Raw genomic sequence first — 12,958 nt, 5'->3', positions numbered from 1 at the left:
ATAAACAACTAGATAGTCAGATCCCACACATACCAAGCATTTCAATAACATACACACAATATGCTCGATATGTGCAAATACAACATGGCATCACAACATGACTCTACGACACAAGTACTTTATTTAAGGCTCAGAGAGCCATACATAACATACACATAGGTACGGGTCACACGACCCAGCATTCAAGTCATACAGTCATACAAACCAGCAGCGGAAGTAACTTGTCTGAGTACAGACAACTAGTAAAATAAAAGAGGCTTGGAAAGCCTAGCTATACTACGTGGTCCTTCACAAGCTCAGGATCACCACCTGGGCCTTAGCCTACTCATTGATGTCAACGTCTACGAAGAACCCATCAGAAGGGGTTGCAGCGTCTTCTGTAAAAATGTAAATTATAGCAACATGAGTACAAAGGTACTCAACAAGACTTACATCAGATCCTACATACATGCACATTATCAAGAAGGGTTGGTGGAGTTATTGCAGCAAGCCATCTTTGACTCTTGGCTAGGCTATCCTACGAGACTCCAACTTGAAATGGTTTTGCGTACACGAGTCCACTACTCACCACTTCAATACACTACCGAGGATCCACCTCCGTCTTCCTACGGAAGGGCCATCCTCGGCACTCACACTTATCTTGAGGCTTTTAGTAGTTTCCATTTACTTGTCTATGAACTGTATAGGCAACCAAGTAGTCCTTTACCGCGGACGCGGCTATTCGAATAGATCATGATAACCCTGCAGGGGTGTACTTCTTCATACATGTTTCCACCACTTAGCGTCTGCACACGACATGTGCTCGGCAGACTTCAAGCGAAAGCCGACGTGGGTGTAGACCACGACCTACCTAAACACCTAAGTCTCTAGTCCAGGTTTATCGCCTATTCGGGTTCCATCCATGAGGAGATCCGGTCGGAGTTTCGCTCACAGCCCCAAACGATGTGAACAGGGTTCCGTGACACCAAACGGGTGCCCGGTTTACCCGGCCACGTACCTACCGCATCACAGCCCACCCCTACGGTCAGCGCTGTCCACGGCCTCCAGTAGGCTACAAACACCAGAAACTACTTGCAACTCCTGGACAGAGGACTAGGGTGAATAAGAAGTCGAGCGGGGTCATATTTCAGGGCCCAATGCATGGTAGTAGCTGTATCTTAAATCACACATACAGATCTCAGTGCTTAAGGTCGGCTTCAATGAAACAACCCACCATGTACTCCTACATGGCCTTTCATCGATACCTTTACCAAATCGTGTTCACCACACCACTCTCATTACCGACATAAACATTTCACTCTAGTCCATCACCCAGATGAACCAGACCTGACACGACTCTAAGCATAGCAGGCATAGCAAGGTAGGAACAACACATACATATGGCTCAATCAACTCCTACACATGCTAGTGGGTTTCATCTAGTTACTGTGGCAATGACAGGTCATGCAGAGGAAGTGGGTTCAACTACCGTAGCACACAGCAGTTTGAAACGCGTTGTCTTAATGCAGTAAAAGAGAGCAGGAGCGAGAACATGGGATTGTATCGATATGATCAAATGGTTGGTTGCTTGCCTGATGGTTCGATGCACTGATACGGTTCTTCGTTAGGGTAATCACGGTACTCCTCGGAGGCAGAACCTGCCGCAAAGAACACCGATACACAACCATCACCAAACAATGTGCAACAATATGATGCATGCATGAAACATGGCAATATGAGTGTGTTGGGATAATGCAACTAAGACTAGAGGGGTTTGAACCAATTTGAACCAAAGATTCAAATTTCAAACTCATACATGGCCCTTTAAAGTGTTTTACCTTGTTCTGCATTAAACATCAAGTTAACTTGTTTAATCATGCATGAAAATAGTACAGATGGATAGATTGGATTTTTCTGATCATTTTTCATATATAACTTGTCTGATTTGGAGTTATAGAATAAAAGTTATGAATTTTTGAAGTTTAAACTATATTCTGGAATTTCCTATATTAGATTAAATCCAGAAATTAATTTATTGCGTCAGCCTGACGTCAGTGTGACATCAGCAGGTCAACAGGACATGGTCCGGTCAAACCTGACAGTGGGTCCCGCGTGTCAGTGTGATTAGATTAGTTAAAGTTTAATTAAAACTAAACCTGTTTAATTAACAGGGCTGGGCCCCACCTGTCATTGACTCAGGAGAGTCAACCAGGGCCCACCCGTGGTCAAACCCGGGTCGGCTGCACCGGCGTTTAGCCGCCGGCGAGCCCGACGCGGCGGCGGAAGTGATTTTTGCCGTTCCGGCAACCAAACGAGCTGTGGAGGCCACCGGAGAGGAGCTGAGGTCGAGCCGCAGCTCTTGGTGGAGTCCGTTGGGGTCGGGGTGGCCGGAGTTGGCGCCGGCGACGACTTTGGCGGCCACCGGAGTTCGGCCGAAGTCGAACTTGTCGCTAGGGGGGTCGGTGAGGTGCGGGGAGTAGCTAGTTAGGTGCTACGTGACGCGGTGAGCATGATGGACACCGTGGAGTGGTCGGAGGGTGACCGGGAGCACGTCGGCGACGAGCTCCACGGTGGTGGGTGCGGTTGAGCTCCGGGAGGTCGCTACACGGCTCGGGAACGAGAGAGGGAGGGTAGGAGGGGTAGCTAGGCTCACAGCACACCCGTAGAGGCCATCGGCGGGGTCGGGGACGAGCTGAGGCGGCGACGGTGTTGAAGGGGATCTCCGGCGACGGTGGTTCGGGCGAGGTCGTTGCGGTGGACTCGGGCATTGCGAGCGCTCGGGGCTCGGCTTGCTCGATGAAGTGGACAGCGGCGGAGCTCCTGGACACGACGAGAGGACGCACGGGCGGCGGGGAGCGCGGCTACGACGTAGGCACGGCGGCGGTAGCGTCGGCCATGGCTGGGGGGCGCGAGGGGGAGGAGCTGGAGAGGAGAGGGGGTGTCTGGGGGGTTCGGGGAAGAGAGGGGGAGCGATCCACGACGTCACCGGGCGAGGGGAGCGGCGAGGCGGCGAGCAGGTGCGTGGCGCGCGCTGCGGTCGCCGTCGGGCACCTGTCTGCCTGCCTGGCCGGCAAGCAGCTCGCTGGAGCGGCGCTGGGCTGGGCCGGCAGGTGGGCCGGGTGCTGGGCGCCAGGTAAGTTTTTCTATTTTTTCCTGTTTTCTGTTTTTTTAATACTTTTGCAACTTTGTTGATTTATTAAAAATACTTAGGCAACTCCTAAAATCACCAAACTACTCCTGGTCCATAGTTGGATTATTTCCAACATGAAACATTTTAGTTTGGAGATATTTGGGCATCTGAATATTTTATATAATTTTAAATGCCCAAATTCAAATATCTATGATTTAATTCAAAGACCCTAGGATGACCTAGGAAAATGTGCATCACTTTTGTCAGGGGTTCTGAACCAGGACAAAAATGATGGGCATTTTAGAAGGGCATTTCAGGTTCATTGAAAAAGTTTTTAGTAAACCCTAGTTGGTTTCAGAGGGGGCTGGGGGTTCTGTCATCCCCATTTCAGGTTTCTGATGAAAGAATAAACATGATGCAACACTCTAATGCATGAACTAGCTAGGGTGTGACAACTCACCCCCACTCAAAAGAATCTCATCCCGAGATTTGGGTTCCTCCGGAAAAAGGGCGGGATACTCGAGTCGAAGACGATCCTCCCTTTCCCAAGTTGCTTCATCCTCAGAATGGTGCGACCATTGAACTTTGAGAAACTTGATATTATGACGTCGAGTGGTACGCTCGGCCTGATCGAGGATGCGAATGGGGTACTCTCGATACGTGAGATTATCTTGGAGATCAAGCATTTCGTGGTCCACTCCACGGATAGGATCCGAGAAGCAACGCCTGAGTTGAGAAACGTGGAAGACATCGTGGACTCTGGAGAGATGCGGAGGTAGTTCCAACTGGTAGGCAACTTCTCCTCGTTTAGCGAGAATACGAAAAGGTCCAATGTAACGAGGAGCCAATTTGCCTTTGATACCGAAATGATGGGTTCCCTTCAGAGGAGTAACCCGAAGGTAAGCCTTCTCGTCAACCTCGAAAGTCATAGCCTTATGTTTTCGGTCATATTGACTCTTTTGACGAGATTGGGCTGTTTTCAACTTTTCACGAACGATGCGAACTTGCTCTTCTGCTTCCTGAATCATATCCGGGCCAAAGAATTGTCTTTCCCCGGTTTCTGACCAGTTAAGGGGTGTTCGACACCGTCGTCCATAGAGAACTTCAAAAGGGGCTTTACCCAAGCTAGATTGATAGCTGTTGTTGTAAGCGAATTTGGCAAATGGAAGGCATTTCTCCCACTCCATTCCGAATGAGATAACAGAGGCTCGAAGCATGTCTTCTAGGATCTGGTTGACGCGTTCCACTTGACCACTTGATTGAGGGTGGAAGGCGGTGCTAAAAGAGAGACGGGTTCCCATAGCATTTTGGAAACTTTCCCAAAATCGAGAGGTGAAAAGACTTCCTCGATCCGAGTTAATTTCCAAAGGAACACCATGGAGAGACACGATTCGGGAGATGTATAAGTCTGCCAACTGACTAGCGGTTATACTCTCACGAACAGGTAAGAAATGGGCCACTTTGGAAAGACGATCGACAACGACGAAGATAGCATTATTCCCTCTCTTGGTTCTGGGAAAACCGGTAATGAAATCCATACCAATTTTATCCCATTTCCATTCAGGAATAGCTAAGGGTTGAAGGGTGCCAGCAGGCCATTGATGCTCTGCTTTTACACGACGGCAGACGTCGCAATTAGCAATGTACTAAGCAATTTCTCTCTTCATCCTAGTCCACCAGAACCTCTGGCGTAGGTCCTGATACATCTTGGTACTACCGGGATGAATGGTGAGAGGAGATTCATGAGCCTCCTTAACGATCAACTGCCGTAGATGCTGGTTCTTGGGAACCACTAAACGGTTCTCAAAGTACACAACACCATGATCATTTGTGGAAAAACAACTAGCACCTCCGCTAGCAATGTTCTCCTTGATTTTAGATATTCCCTTATCTTGCTTTTGGGCAGTGATGATTTGATCCGTAAGAGTAGGTTTCGCCACCAAGGTGGAAAGAAATCCTTGAGGAACAATGTGAAGGTTAAGCTTCCGAAATTCCTCATGGAGAAGCGGTTGACTTTGTTGTAACATCAGGTTGTTACAATAAGATTTACGACTTAGCGCATCAGCCATGACATTGGCTTTCCCTGGGGTGTAAGTTATTCCTAAGTCGAAATCTGTGATCAACTCAACCCAACGTCTTTGCCTGAGATTCAAATCCGGTTGGGTGAAGATATACTTCAGACTTTGGTGATCAGTGAATATTTCGCAATGATTACCGAGAAGGTAATGTCGCCAGGTTTTAAGTGCATAGACTACAGCTGCAAGCTCTAGATCATGAGTAGCATAATTCTCCTCATGTGGGTGCAATTGCCGTGAAGCGTAAGCAATTACGTGTCGATCTTGCATGAGAATGCAACCTAGTCCTTGTCGCGAGGCGTCGCAGTAGATAACAAAGTCCTTAGAGAAATCTGGCGGTACCAATACGGGAGCAGATGTCAGGCGTCTTTTCAGTTCCTGAAAGCTGTGCTCACATTGTGGAGTCCATTCGAACTTTTTATCTTTCTTGAGGAGTTCGGTTAGAGGTTTAGCAACTTTGGAGAAGTTCTTGACAAAGCGACGGCAATAGCTCGCTAAGCCTAGAAAACTCCGAACTTGCTTGACCCATTCAGGTGGAGTCCAATTAAGGACGGCTTGAACTCGCTCAGGGTTAACAGCAATACCTTTACCAGATATTACATGACCCAGATAGGTCACTTCTGACAACCAGAATTCACATTTAGAAAATTTGGCATAAAGGCGATGCTCTCGAAGTTTCTTCAACACTAGCCTTAGATGTTCGGCATGTTCTTCCTCGCTCTTGGAGTAGATGAGTATATCATCGAGGTAAACCACGACGAATTTATCCAAATACTCCATGAAGATTGAGTTCATTAACCGAGAAAAGGTGGCTGGAGCGTTGGTTAAACCGAAGGACATGACGGTGTACTCGTATTGGCCATAACGAGTAACAAAGGCCGTTTTAGGAATGTCCCCGTTTCTGATTTTGATTTGATGGTAGCCCAACCTCAAATCCATTTTGGAGAAGACTGAGGATCCAGCGAGCTGATCATACAGGTCGTTGATCCTGGGGAGCGGATATTTGTTCTTGATTGTGACCAAATTGACAGGTCGATAATCTACAACCATCCGGTCCGTACCATCCTTCTTCTTGACGAAGAGGACGGGGCAAGCCCACGGAGATGAACTAGGTCGGATGAAACCCTTTTTCAAGGACTTATCGAGTTGTTTCTTAAGCTCGGCTAGTTCTAGTGGTGCCATCTTATAGGGTCTTCTAGCAATCGGGACGGTTCCTGGAATGAGGTCTATTACGAACTCAACATCCCTGTCAGGTGGAACACCTGGCAATTCCTCTGGGAAGACATCCGGGAAGTCACGGACTACCGGAACATCCTCAAGGTCTGGCAAAGGGCTGGCGTTAAGAGAATATAATTGTCGCTTGGCTAATCGGGTCAAGACATTGACTATCTTCCCCGAAGGATGGGTGAGTTGAACAGTCCTAGAGAAGCAATCAATTTTGGCATGATGAGCTGACATCCAGTCCATACCCAAGATGATATTAATATCTGAAGATTTGAGAGCTATCAAAGATGCAAGGAAAACAAGTCTGTCGACTTGGATTTTATTTCCATAACTTACCCTGGAGGTTTGCCATCTAGAACCGGGAGTAGAAATTTCCATAGTGGATGGCATGTCACAGAATGCGGTGTTGTGCAAACGAGCATAGTTCTCGGATATAAATGAATGAGATGCTCCTGTATCGAAAAGAACAGATGCCGGGTGGCAATTAACAAGGAGCGTACCGAGAACGACGTTGGGATCCTCTTGAGCTTCTTCGGCAGAGATACAGTTGACATGGCCACGTGTAGCGGTGGCCGGCTTGGCGTGGAACACTTTACCTGTCGGCTTGCCACGGCCAACAGCTTTAGCAGATTGGTTGGGGTTGGTTTGGGGACACTCACGCATATAGTGGCCAGATTCCCCACACTTAAAACAAGTCACGGCACTGGTACGTGGAGGAGCACTGTTGGTTGGACCACCATAGGGCTTGGCTGGTGCAGACTGTTGAACGGGGCGAGGCGCCTGGAAGGATGGCCTCGGTGTGAACCTGGGTGGCAGGGCGGTGTTAGGCACCCACACGCGGCGCTTCTGAGGACCAGCACCGGATGAGGAACCCATGTCACGGCCATGCTTGCGTGTTGCGTCATAATCGATCTGACCAGTTTCAGCACTGATGGCCTTGTTGACAAGCTTCTGAAAAGATGTGCACTCATGCAGACGGAGGTCGCGGTGAAGCTCAGGACTAAGTCCCTTACGGAACCTTGCTTGCTTCTTAGCATCAGTAGAAACTTCCTCAGTTGCATATCGTGCGAGGTTACCAAACTCCCTGCTGTAAGCATCCACAGAGAGTCGGCCTTGGGTGAAACTGCAAAATTCCTCACGTTTACGGTCCATGAGACCCTCCGGAATGTGATGTTCACGGAAAGCCTCGCTGAATTCAGCCCAAGTAGTGACATGGCCCGCTGGGCGCATAGCTCCATAATTCTCCCACCATAGACTGGCGGGGCCTTCAAGATGATATGCAGCAAAGGTGACCTTGTCAGCCTCGGCTACTAGCGCGGAGCGCAGTTTGTGAGAAATACTGCGAAGCCAGTCATCAGCGTCGAGAGGCTCGACGGAGTGGTGGAACGTGGGTGGATGTAACTTGATGAAATCACTGAGTGACACCACGTTAGTCCTCTGATGGTGTGCTGTGTTCTGTTCAATATGCTCCAACAAACGGTTGGTCTCCCGCTTGTTTCTTTCGGCTTCCATCATAACCTCGGCTAGGGAAGGAGGATGAGGCAGATTTGCATTCCTGACTTCACTGCCTTCGGCCTGCTCTTGAGGAGTAGGGTTATTGCGCGTGTTGACCATCCTAGGTAAACAAGACAATGATTTAGTCAGAATGATAAGATTCCGACATAGAATACAGAATGTAAGGAGTAACTCGGAATGCAAGATGATCATTCGTATGACATGGTAGATACAGAAACTGCTTCTTTATTCCATCGTCATACACACCATACAAGGTTTAGTACAAGACCAAACAAGGTACTATTATGGTGAAAGGAGGATTACATCTCATCGGAGGCATCCCAAGCTCCTATACATTATTTTTCTACACCTCCGGAAGGCGGTACAAACTAGGTCATATCCCACGAGTTACGCAGGACGATAGACGACACAGCTAGTACGAACTAGTGATACTACCACTAACTCAGACCGATCCGTAGTAGTCCTCGTAGAAGTCACCTTCATAGCCTGGAAGCTCAACATGATCATCCGGAAACAGACGATCTCGCGGAGCTTGTGGACCATAGGGGCTAGGATGAGGTCTTGCACCAACAGACGGTGGCCTGCGGGGACCGCGAGGTGGGGTGATGCCTCCTACATCACGCCAACCCATCACGTTTGGCAAAGCAGATCTCACAGGATAGAGATCACGCATATCCGAATATCCAGCTTGCACCGCCGGTGCAAACCGAGTCAATGTGGCCCAATGGTCAGCACGGGTATTGAAAAGCTCTAGCCTCAAGGCCCGGCTTTCACGGTCCTTATCCTCGAGCATCTCAGTAGTGGTGCAAGTCCGTGAATCCTCCTGAGTGGGGTCAGCATAGATAGCCTGGAGATACCCTTGTGCTCCCGGAAGTGATCCTGGCATATACCGGAAATCAGAGTCCCGAAATAGGCCAGACCTGACTCGCATGATGGTCATCATAGAGTAGGCGGCGTCCTGCACAGCCATCTCAATAGTAACCCCGAGTCCATAGGAGCAGTGAAGGGGCTCGGTGGATCCAGGATAAGATGGAAATATCCTGACAGTGCAGAGATACTGGCTTTGATTAAAGTCTCGGAATTGCTCTTCGACCGTGTACTCAGGATACCAACGGTATCCAGGCTCAGTCATTACCCTGACCAACATGGCGGTATGGCCGGGTACATCTAGGCATCGAGTCAGGCAAACCACTTGATTAAGGTCGCGAGTGGCCATCTGAAAACACAACCATAATGCAAAGGCATTAGAATTTCTAGCAAAATTTCGGCAGCATAACAGCTGTAAATGCTCAAGAAGGATTTTGAGACATTTGACAAAGGATTTCATACACACTCAACATCATCATATCAAAGTTCTGAGTCCATCCTAACAACATGATGTGGTAGTAGAACTGTACTAGGCTTCTATCCATCAAACCTATAAGGTACTACTGATTAGTAACACGTGATCCTGATAGAGAGAAAAGATCCTAATTCCTTAACCCCCGGTGGAAGAATAGACTGACTCAGATCAGAATGTCATAAGATAAGGAGTAAAAAGAACCTTACGTTCCAACCCACAAACAATTCCCCTACATATAACTAAGGAATTTCTAGACTCAACATCGACCAGTTTGGCTTGGAGAACCTACAGGCAGTCCGGCTCTGATGCCAACGCTGTCAGGTCCCCGACTCGATGTCACATCGATCTAGCTTGTAACACCTCATATCACTTTGCGGCCTCACGCACGGTATCCCCACGGGTGTTGCCTTACCTTTTCCCGGGACCGTTTGCGCCTTTTGGCTCACGTATATGATAGTGTCGCTAGCATCCATATGATAAGGAGCCCGGGCTGACATGACTAGTTGTAAACCCAAAGTGGCACAGACTTACAGGGACAGGCATCCATGACCCAGCTTCAAACGTGTCGGTCATCAGCAAGTGGGTCCGGGCTGTAGCACTGGGCTAGCAGGACTCCGGTAAACCGGGCTGTAGCGGGCTAACAGGACTCCGGTACTCAATGCGTGACATTTCCCCGAAGGGACAGACACAGGAACGAAGAAGGACACATGCCGGCCAGCCTAAGTGTTCCAGAGCAGTAGCAAGCTACCATGGCTCAGCGGTAACACTAGGAGACATTTCCCGGTAAGAGAGGCTACTAAAGATAAACAACAAGATAGTCAGATCCCACACATACCAAGCATTTCAATAACATACACACAATATGCTCGATATGTGCAAATACAACATGGCATCACAAACATGACTCTACGACACAAGTACTTTATTTAAGGCTCAGAGAGCCATACATAACATACACATAGGTACGGGTCACACGACCCAGCATTCAAGTCATACAGTCATACAAACCAGCAGCGGAAGTAACTTGTCTGAGTACAGACAACTAGTAAAATAAAAGAGGCTTGGAAAGCCTAGCTATACTATGTGGTCCTTCACAAGCTCAGGATCACCACCTGGGCCTTAGCCTACTCATTGATGTCAACGTCTACGAAGAACCCATCAGAAGGGGTTGCAGCGTCTTCTGTAAAAATGTAAATTATAGCAACATGAGTACAAAGGTACTCAGCAAGACTTACATCAGATCCTACATACATGCACATTATCAAGAAGGGTTGGTGGAGTTATTGCAGCAAGCCAGCTTTGACTCTTGGCTAGGCTATCCTACGAGACTCCAACTTGAAATGGTTTTGCGTACACGAGTCCACTACTCACCACTTCAATACACTACCGAGGATCCACCTCCATCTTCCTACGGAAGGGCCATCCTCGGCACTCACACTTATCTTGAGGCTTTTAGTAGTTTCCATTTACTTGTCTATGAACTGTATAGGCAACCAAGTAGTCCTTTACCGCGGACGCGGCTATTCGAATAGATCATGATAACCCTGCAGGGGTGTACTTCTTCATACATGTTTCCACCACTTAGCGTCTGCACACGACATGTGCTCGGCAGACTTCAAGCGAAAGCCGACGTGGGTGTAGACCACGACCTACCTAAACACCTAAGTCTCTAGTCCAGGTTTATCGCCTATTCGGGTTCCATCCATGAGGAGATCCGGCCGGAGTTTCGCTCACAGCCCCAAATGATGTGAACAGGGTTCCGTGACACCAAACGGGTGCCCGGTTTACCCGGCCACGTACCTACCGCATCACAGCCCACCCCTACGGTCAGCGCTGTCCACGGCCTCCAGTAGGCTACAAACACCAGAAACTACTTGCAACTCCTGGACAGAGGACTAGGGTGAATAAGAAGTCGAGCGGGGTCATATTTCAGGGCCCAATGCATGGTAGTAGCTGTATCTTAAATCACACATACAGATCTCAGTGCTTAAGGTCGGCTTCAATGAAATAACCCACCATGTACTCCTACATGGCCTTTCATCGATACCTTTACCAAATCGTGTTCACCACACCACTCTCATTACCGACATAAACATTTCACTCTAGTCCATCACCCAGATGAACCAGACCTGACACGACTCTAAGCATAGCAGGCATAGCAAGGTAGGAACAACACATACATATGGCTCAATCAACTCCTACACATGCTAGTGGGTTTCATCTAGTTACTGTGGCAATGACAGGTCATGCAGAGGAAGTGGGTTCAACTACCGTAGCACACAGCAGTTTGAAACGCGTTGTCTTAATGCAGTAAAAGAGAGCAGGAGCGAGAACATGGGATTGTATCGATATGATCAAATGGTTGGTTGCTTGCCTGATGGTTCGATGCACTGATACGGTTCTTCGTTAGGGTAATCACGGTACTCCTCGGAGGCAGAACCTGCCGCAAAGAACACCGATACACAACCATCACCAAACAATGTGCAACAATATGATGCATGCATGAAACATGGCAATATGAGTGTGTTGGGCTAATGCAACTAAGACTAGAGGGGTTTGAACCAATTTGAACCAAAGATTCAAATTTCAAACTCATACATGGCCCTTTAAAGTGTTTTACCTTGTTCTGCATTAAACATCAAGGTAACTTGTTTAATCATGCATGAAAATAGTACAGATGGATAGATTGGATTTTTCTGATCATTTTTCATATATAACTTGTCTGATTTGGAGTTACAGAATAAAAGTTATGAATTTTTGAAGTTTAAACTATATTCTGGAATTTCCTATATTAGATTAAATCCAGAAATTAATTTATTGCGTCAGCCTGACGTCAGTGTGACATCAGCAGGTCAACAGGACACGGTCCGGTCAAACCTGACAGTGGGTCCCGTGTGTCAGTGTGATTAGATTAGTTAAAGTTTAATTAAAACTAAACCTGTTTAATTAACAGGGCTGGGCCCCACCTGTCATTGACTCAGGAGAGTCAACCAGGGCCCACCCGTGGTCAAACCCGGGTCGGCTGCACCGGCGTTTAGCCGCCGGCGAGCCCGACGCGGCGGCGGAAGTGATTTTTGCCGTTCCGGCAACCAAACGAGCCGCGGAGGCCACCGAAGAGGAGCTGAGGTCGAGCCGCAGCTCTTGGTGGAGTCCGTTGGGGTCGGGGTGGCCGGAGTTGGCGCCGGCGACGACTTTGGCGGCCACCAGAGTTCGGCCGAAGTCGAACTTGTCGCTAGGGGGGTCGGTGAGGTGCGGGGAGTAGCTAGTTAGGTGCTACGTGACGCGGTGAGCATGATGGACACCGTGGAGTGGTCGGAGGGTGACTGGGAGCACGTCGGCGACGAGCTCCACGGTGGTGGGTGCGGTTGAGCTCCGGGAGGTCGCTACACGGCTCGGGAACAAGAGAGGGAGGGTAGGAGGGGTAGCTAGGCTCACAGCGCACCCGTAGAGGCCACCGGCGGGGTCGGGGACGAGCTGAGGCGGCGACGGTGTTGAAGGGGATCTCCGGCGATGGTGGTTCGGGCGAGGTCGTTGCGGTGGACTCGGGCGTTGCGAGCGCTCGGGGCTCGGCTTGCTCGATGAAGTGGACAGCGGCGGAGCTCCTGGACACGACGAGAGGACGCACGGGCGGCGGGGAGCGCGGCTACAACGTAGGCACGGCGGCGGTAGCGTCGGCCATGGCTGGGGGGCGCG

Source organism: Triticum dicoccoides, chromosome 4A (assembly GCF_002162155.2).
Source record: "Triticum dicoccoides isolate Atlit2015 ecotype Zavitan chromosome 4A, WEW_v2.0, whole genome shotgun sequence".
Lineage (NCBI taxonomy): Eukaryota > Viridiplantae > Streptophyta > Magnoliopsida > Poales > Poaceae > Triticum > Triticum dicoccoides.
This window is presented reverse-complemented; position numbering follows the sequence as displayed.